This window comes from Otolemur garnettii, unplaced genomic scaffold (genome assembly GCF_000181295.1).
Source record: "Otolemur garnettii isolate 467f Iridium unplaced genomic scaffold, OtoGar3 scaffold00036, whole genome shotgun sequence".
In the NCBI taxonomy this organism is placed as follows: domain Eukaryota; kingdom Metazoa; phylum Chordata; class Mammalia; order Primates; family Galagidae; genus Otolemur; species Otolemur garnettii.
In genome coordinates, this window is record NW_003852431.1 from 7,977,243 (window position 1) to 7,985,364 (window position 8,122).

Consider the following 8,122-nt stretch of genomic DNA (forward strand, 5'->3'; position numbering starts at 1 on the left):
GATCTCCCGAATAGCACCTGTGCCTTGCCATAGCAGCAAATTTATCTCCTTCAAAACAACTGCCTCACTAGAGTGGCAGAATAACTAAGGGGTCCACCTATAGGCAAGACTGCCTAGATCCAAATCCTGAGATCATCACATCTCAGCTGTTTGATGAGGACAAGTTATTTACCATTCCTGAGTCTCATTTTCCACATCCATAAAGGAAATTATATTTCTTTACATGATTAGTAGGAGGATAACATGAGCTGTATATTAATATAGAGAACACTTGGAATACTAGCTCCTACACAGTAAACACTACAAAGTATTCTTATTTAATTTTAGTTAATAATTCATTGTTTGGGTCTGTTTTACTTCTTCTAGAATGCAGGCTTCATGAAGACTTGCCTATGTCTGTTTATTGTTTCTCTTCTGTGCTCTTATTCTTAATGAAATGCATGTGTTAGAAATACTACAAATATATATTGAATAAATGAATAAGAATATAATGCAAATAAATAATTATGAACATGTTACACATAGTTATTCTCATAGCATTATCTTCTAAACATTCACTCATCATTCAGTGTTCTCCAAATGTGTTTTAAAGCCTGAATAATTGAAAATGAATTCTTTCCCAAGGAAGGGATTGTTTCTAAATTTTAATAGAGTCTCTAGAACACAACAATGTGATTTTTCTTCTAGCATTTTCTTCTTTGAAAAGGCAACATTTAGAATGAAATAAATAGCCAAAACTTTAATTGTGGAATTGGGCAGACTACATAACTCAAAAACTAGGTAATTGGGTCTTGAGTAAACATGAATTGATGGTACCTTGTTAGTGTGTAGGAAATATTAAATAATAATAACACCAGTATAAAGTTTGGAATTTTTTATATATTTCATAAAACTAATAAACCATTATGCATTGACCTGAGGGGATACTGCCCCTTAACTTTTAATTTAAATTGATTTTATGTTTAATTTATGAATGTTTAAAAATATTATGGAATGTGAAGGAGAAATGCAACCTCATAAATCAATGTGTTCTGAATTGCCAGTTTAATTTCCATCTTGATTTAGTGCCCAGACGGGTAGTATCTATAAAAAGGCATAAGACATAGTCATCACTGGATAAAGGGTCAGATAAGAGAAGAGTCATAACTAAAGAGCTTCCACTGATTACCTTTGATAGTAGAAGAAAAACATATATTCATGAACTAGACTTTTGAACTGTGGCTCATACCAAATCCTCATGGCTACTTGTATTTGTGAAATCCTTTGCCTGTATTGCAATTGATGATATATGAGTGTGGGTAGCAAATTTGATAAAAAGTATAACATCTATGAATGTCAAACATTTTTGTGTAATGCCAAATATTATGCCTTCTTATAAAATAGAAACTCACTTTAGTGGTGAGTAGATTTGGGAATCGCCATTAAACAGGAAACTTCATATACATATGTGTTTGAAGATATCAAATGGAGCTAAGTTTTTATAGGTAGCATAACAGTTATGTTATCTTACTGTATTCATTGTATTCTTATAAGTCAAATTTAAAATTCTTTTTAGAAAAGGCAGAGAATAAACAAAGTAATAAAAAGGAGAAACTCTAGAATCAAACTGACTGGATTTCTTTCTCAGCTCCATCTCTTAATAGTTGGGTGACCTTGGGGGAGTTACAAAATGAAAAATGGTTGACCCTCAATAACATGGATTTGAATTGCTGGGGTTCACATATATGAAAATTTTTTTTCAATAAACACAGTCAGCCCTTCAACATCTACAACCTGATGCAGATTGAAAATATAGTATTTGCCAGGTGGGAAACCCACAGATACAGAGAACTGACTTTTTGTCTACAGGGCCAAGTGTGGGACTTAATATGCAAGAATTTTGTTATGAAGGGGGTGTCCTGAAACCAATCCCCCACAGATACATAGGGACCACTTCAATGCACAGTGAATACTTCTCACAGTGTGTGGCAAATATTAAGTGCTCAATAAATGTTAGCTACGGTCACATAATAACAACCACAACAATGGTGGAAACAATAATAATATTAATAATATTAATTCTATATTGCAACATTAGGCAATTTCAAACTTTTGTAGATAATACCATTTATTTTTAATTTAATTTAGCTTAATTTAATTTTCTCTTTTATTCCTTCTATTTGATGTTGATTTTTGAATGTTTACTTACTCCCTCAAAGCCAAAATCAAGGTTGGCTAGACTACATCACTTTCTGGGAACTCTGGGGAAAAACCACCAAGCTCATTTGAATTGGGTAGAATTCAGTTTCTTGCAATTGTAGGACTGAAGTCCTAGCATTTTTCCTGGTTGTTAGTTTGCAGTCACCGTTAGACCCTAGGGACCCCTCATATTCAGTTAGTTTCAGGGATTATGAAAGGCCTGAACACAGTGGGATGGGGTGGGAGGCAGGGTATCATGAATCTTGGGGTCTATCACAGCTGGGCGTTATGTTGCCTAGGCCTGTTTGAGTATATGTGGCTTATTTTTTATGTCCCCATTTTGTCTTTGTGTGTTCTTCACTTTGCCATGGTATTATGTTGTATGTATAAACAAACAAGTGTTCCACAGCCATTTTGAAAAGGTTCTTCTGCCATTAGTGAGAAGGATGATTTGTAGAAGGAGTTGTTTCCCTAGAGGCAGGAAAACCAATCGAAAAATTAGGGGATAGGAGTGATGATTATGGATCTAAGCCAGGGAAATATCAATATGGATGGAGAAGAACAGACAACAAGATATGCTGAGGAGATAAAATCAAGAGTATTCAATTATAAATTGGATTGGGAGCTGGTAAATGAATAGAGTCATGTAGCGCACAGATTTTATTAACTATAGGTGATAGGAACTTATGCTGATGATAAGGAAAGAAATATCTTGGGGTAAGAAATATTTCTAATCCAACTTTGGCCATGCTGGGCTCGAGTTGCTTATTGCACATTGTCTTGGAGATGCCTAGTGGATATTTAAGGATGTGGGTTTTACTCTGAGAAGAAAGGATTAGGAGTCACACATTAACTTTACAAAATATGTCTATTAGAGGTAGTGGAAATATCTGGAAGGATGGACATGTCCCATAATGAATAGCTAGAATAAGGAAAGGAATGAGCCAAGAACAGAACACAGGGTACTTTAGAATTTAGAGTATGAGCTGTAAAAGGAAAGGAATAACAAAGGGAAAAATCATGCAGGAAGAAATCTGGATAAACCTGAGGGAGAAAAGAAGAAGAAAGAGCTTATCAATTTTATCAAATGCAGTAGATGTTTTTATGATGAGGAGAAAGAGGATGATAAATAATAACAATTATATTTATTTAGTACTTTAAAAGTACTATCATGTTAAAAAAATATTAATTATTAAACAACATCCATGAATTTTAGGTATTATCACTCGTTCTTTATATGAGAAGGGACTAAGCCTTGGGTAGCTGGCACAGGTTACAGAGAAAGGTAGAAATCCATGCTTTGTTGGGATTTTAGCTTATAGAAGTCCAGTCCTGAAAAACATGATCTTTACCATGCAATTCTGCCTCCTCACTGTTAAGTCAAATAAGAACTGAAAGCAGCATATTTCACTGACAACTCTGAGATCACTTTCTAAGTAAGAAAGATTATTACTTTTTTTATTATTCTAGGGTCCAGCACATTTACATATATCTTTGTGTGGGGCCTCAAACATCTGGACACCATTGTGGTTGAAATGCAAATATTAGGAAATTTAACAACATGGGGTATATTTTTGAGGAGTTTAGCTACAAAGGGTGTGTGGGAGGTAGCAGACAAAAGAGAGACAACATTAAAAGAAAATCTTTGTATTTTAGTTACTATTACTGGTGGCATATTTTTACTATAAGTTAGTCTATTATGTTAAGGTCTTGTATTCTGAGGAAAAGATCACAGAGTTAGGAGTGATAGATTACGATACTAATTCAGTCCCAGCTCCTTGTGTGATCTTGCACAGGTTGCGTAAGCTTGTCGTTACTCCTCTGTAGCAGGGATGGTACGTACTAACAACCCCTCTGTAGAGCTCTTGGGAGACTTACATAAGGTAACTCATGGAAAGAGCCAAACCCAGTACTTATAATCACTTAGGTATCCAGCCAGCTATAGCCATTTAGAGAAGGGTATTATTTTTGTGTTTTTGTAGTCCCCCAAACAGAGCAGATGCTCAATGAATGAATAATAATATGTGGCTGGTGTTTGTTTACTTATCTACATCTTTTCTTTTGATGGTGAAAGATGATTTCGCATCCTCCTCAAAGCTGTTTCCTTTAAGTCTTATACTGCGGAGCACAGAATAAGAACTCTATGAAGGTTTCCTGATTGACCTAATGAAAAGCTAGAAGCATGATTGATGTCAAACATTGAGTATTAGTCATATGTAATGGGTTTATCATTGGGCCAGGAATTCTATATTTATGCTAAAAATAGATGAAAAAGATACCCAGAATATAATAATAATGAATCCTAGTCACAGTGTACTAGTGCTTAGCTGATGATGAACATGTAAACAGGGGGGAAGAGAGCTACTATTATTGATTGCTTTCCTACTATTAGCTTTATATATGGAAATTTAACTGAAGATATATCTTTATGGTTATGATCAAATCAGGAGCAGACAGTATACTTAGGAGTTCTAATCCATTCATATAAGCAGCAGCTGTGGATGCCCTTTGCAACCTGCCCATACAACACATGGGACCCAATTATTGAGCCATTGGGGAATTGAAATCATCAAATCTTAGGGTCAAGTTCAATTAAAACACACATAGGAAGATATGGCTGACTTTGCCAAGGACAGACAAGATGAAAAACAGTAGAATGACTCTGTCAGGCCTCATACCATCCAGATACACACACCCCTATACTCTTGTTCATGGTTTCATCTTTGAAAATTGTGAACAATATGTCAAAGTAACTAAAACTGATGCTTCTGAAGACCTCTTTGGGATATTCACATTTTCAGTTTTATTTTCTGCTTACCTATAAAAGAATATGCTTCTTTCCTAATCTGCTTGTACCCATTGTTGAAATTTCTTAATGGTTTTTGGTCAAGATACTTGTCCATCTTGGGATATCTGAGATCCTTACTCTCCTTCACTCCTTCATTCAATTAGGAAACACGATTTTTTATAAGAAATTCATGAAAAATTTTTACATCTGCCTTGGAGTGATTCCTTTGTACACTTAGAAATTCTGCTCTAGGCCACAATGTTCCCAGTGACTGGCCCACCACCTGGCACCTTGTAAGCACTCAATACATGTTCCTCTCTGGCCTTTCTGCCACTGCCTTAGTCCTTATGATAGATTTTTAGATAAGTTCAATACTCTAACTCCCTTCTTGGTCACTAGCATTGCCATAATCAATTCACCTTCCTTACTGAAGTCAGACTGCTGGTCTTCAAAGTCTAATTTGATCTGATCATCCTCTGCTTGAAATCCTTCAATCTATTTCCACTATTTATATGAGAACATCCAAACTTTATCAGAAAACATTTAAAATTCTCCATGTTTACGTCTCTGGCCACTTCAGCTCATTGCTTAACACTTCTCTTTTTCTTTTCTTTCCTTCTTCCTTGCTCCTTTCTTCCATCTCACTCAGAATCTTAGGTTTTAGCCACAATGAATGAATTGCAGCTCCCAGTGTTCCCCAAGCTTCCTGTGTTCCACATCCATTTGTTAATGCTGCTTCATCTACCGGAACCTCACAGCCCTGACTGATGAGCTTGAAGATCAACTGCTCACTTCTCAAGATTTAACGCCAGTCTCACCTCTTCTTTGATGCAGGTTTTAATCCTAAATGTCCACCAAGATACACACTTCCTGTATTTTCTGTCAGAGTATTTATAATACTATTATAATAATAGTTTTGCTTATTTTATTAAGTTTTTACTTGCTTATATTCTTTTTTTATGGGTTTATATTCTGCTTCCCCTTCCTACACTCTAAATCACATGACCCAGTTGAATTCATGTTTCATTCACAGTACCTAATATAGAATCTAAGTGTATAGGTGACAGCCAGTACATACGTGTTGAATTATTCAAAAGTTCACTGTGTATTGCTAGGGTATGCCTATTTTGTTGAGCTAAAATTTAAGCATTCAAGCAGAGATCATGCCTTATGCCATTAGAAAATTCCCAGATATAGTATTATTTTTGTACACAGTAGGCACTTAAGACTGTTTATCACTGATGATGTTGACAGAGATTTTGTTTTCCTATAAGCTCCTAAAAATGTGACATGCTCATTTTCCCTAAAGGCACAACTAAATTCAAAATAAGGATCAGCAATCTTGCAGAGTTTCTCGTGTAACACAAAGAACTTAGCACAGTGCTAGTACATAGCAGAATAACTGCCAGATTATCTAATATATGTTGAGTAGTTAAACATCATGGGACTACCCTACATAGGAATGAATGGGGTATCATTTCTCAGTTGGAAATTTTTTTTTTTTTTGAAACAGAACCTCAAGCTTTCCCCCTGGGTAAAGTGCTGTGGCATCACAGCTCACAGCAACTTCCAACTCCTGGGCTCAAGTGAGTCTCCTGCCTCAGCCTCCCAAGTAGCTGGAACCACAGGCACCCACTACAATGCCTAGCTATTTTTTGGTTGCAGCTGTCATTGTTGTTTGGCAGTCCCGGGCTGGATTTGAACCCGCCACCTTAGGTGTATGTGGCTGGCACCTTAGCCACTTGAGCCACAGGCACTGACTCGAGAATTTTTAGCTTTCTATAGTGTCACTGACAGAAGTTCACAGTTTCTGTCAACTCTCTAACACAGAAACTCTTAGCTAAAGAATAAACACTCAGGCATTTTGGTAGATTAAACATGGCTACCAATTCCTTGCAGTTTCTCCCATAAAGAGGTAGAATCTATTTTCCACCCCTTACATCTGGACTGCCCTTATTTATGACATGCTTTCACCAACAGAATAAGATGGAAATGACATTGTGTGAGTTCAGGAACCAAAGCCTCCTTAGCTTCAATTGTTTGCCCTGCTGGAAAGCTGCCCAACAACCATCATGTATAGAATCCTGGGATGAAAGGGCAAATGGAGAAAGAAGCCTAGCTGCCCAGCCACCCAGCTGAGCTCAGGCCCAACCTACACGTCAGCTAATGGCAACAGCATGATAAGCCCAGGAGAAAACAGCAGAGGAATCACCCATTTAACTCATGGAAGAGTGAGAAATAATAAAGCATAGTTACTTTAAGCCACAAAGTGTTAGAGTGGTATACAGCAAGAGATAACTGATAGAGGCCTGAAAACAAAGGGCAGCTTCTGAATTCCTTTTTTAAAAAAAAAAAAAATATGGAACGTTTCAGGAATTTGCGTGTCATCCTTGTGCAGGGGCCATGCTAATCTTGTCTGTATCGTTCCAATTTTAGTATATGTGCTGCCCAAGTGAGCACCTGAATTCCTTTTCTTGACAAAGTAATCATACACATAGCCATGAGATCTTTGTAGTGGCCTCAGAAATCCTGAGTGTTTCAGAGCTATTATAAAAAACATCACCTTACTATGATGAGTGATGAAAATAGAGAAAGCTTTGAGCAAGCACATGTTCATACACACTGATTTTGTAAATCTTTAATTTCTGGCAAACAAACATAAAATATAGGACTGATTGGGCGGTGCCTGTGGCTCAGTGAGTAGGGTGCTAGCCCCATATACCAAGAGTGCTGGGTTCAAACCCAGCCCCAGCCAAACTGCAACAAAAAATGCCAGGCACTGTGGCGGATGCCCGTAGTCCCAGCTCCTGGGGAGGCTGAGGCAAGAGAATCGCCTACACCCAGAGCTGGAGGTTACTGTAAGCTGTGACACCACAGCACTCTACTGAGGACGATAAAATGAGACTCTGTCTCTAAAAAAAAAAAAAAGAAAGAAAAAAAATAGGACAAATCAAGCCAACATGAGAATCATCTCAACGTTATGCCTCAAACTTTAGAACAGTGAAAATTTGGTTACAAATGTTTAAAGCTAGCAAAAAGGGCCTAGCATTTTGAAAAAGAAAAGCTGTGAAACCCAAATCCATTAATATTCTATAACCTCCATTCATCTTTTCCATATGTGAAGGAGTCAGAAATAGGGTTGGCCCTTTTCTTGAA

At 36.8% G+C, this 8,122-nt stretch overlaps 1 non-coding gene across 1 annotated transcript; it reads right to left on the reverse strand.

The window, feature by feature from the left end:
- Nucleotides 1–7,319: 7,319 nt before the first annotated feature.
- On the reverse strand, nt 7,320–7,426 carry LOC111725296. The gene has a single exon (XR_002773390.1). It is a non-coding gene; the product is annotated as a U6 spliceosomal RNA (small nuclear RNA).
- Between the last annotated feature and the right edge of the window lie 696 nt (nt 7,427–8,122).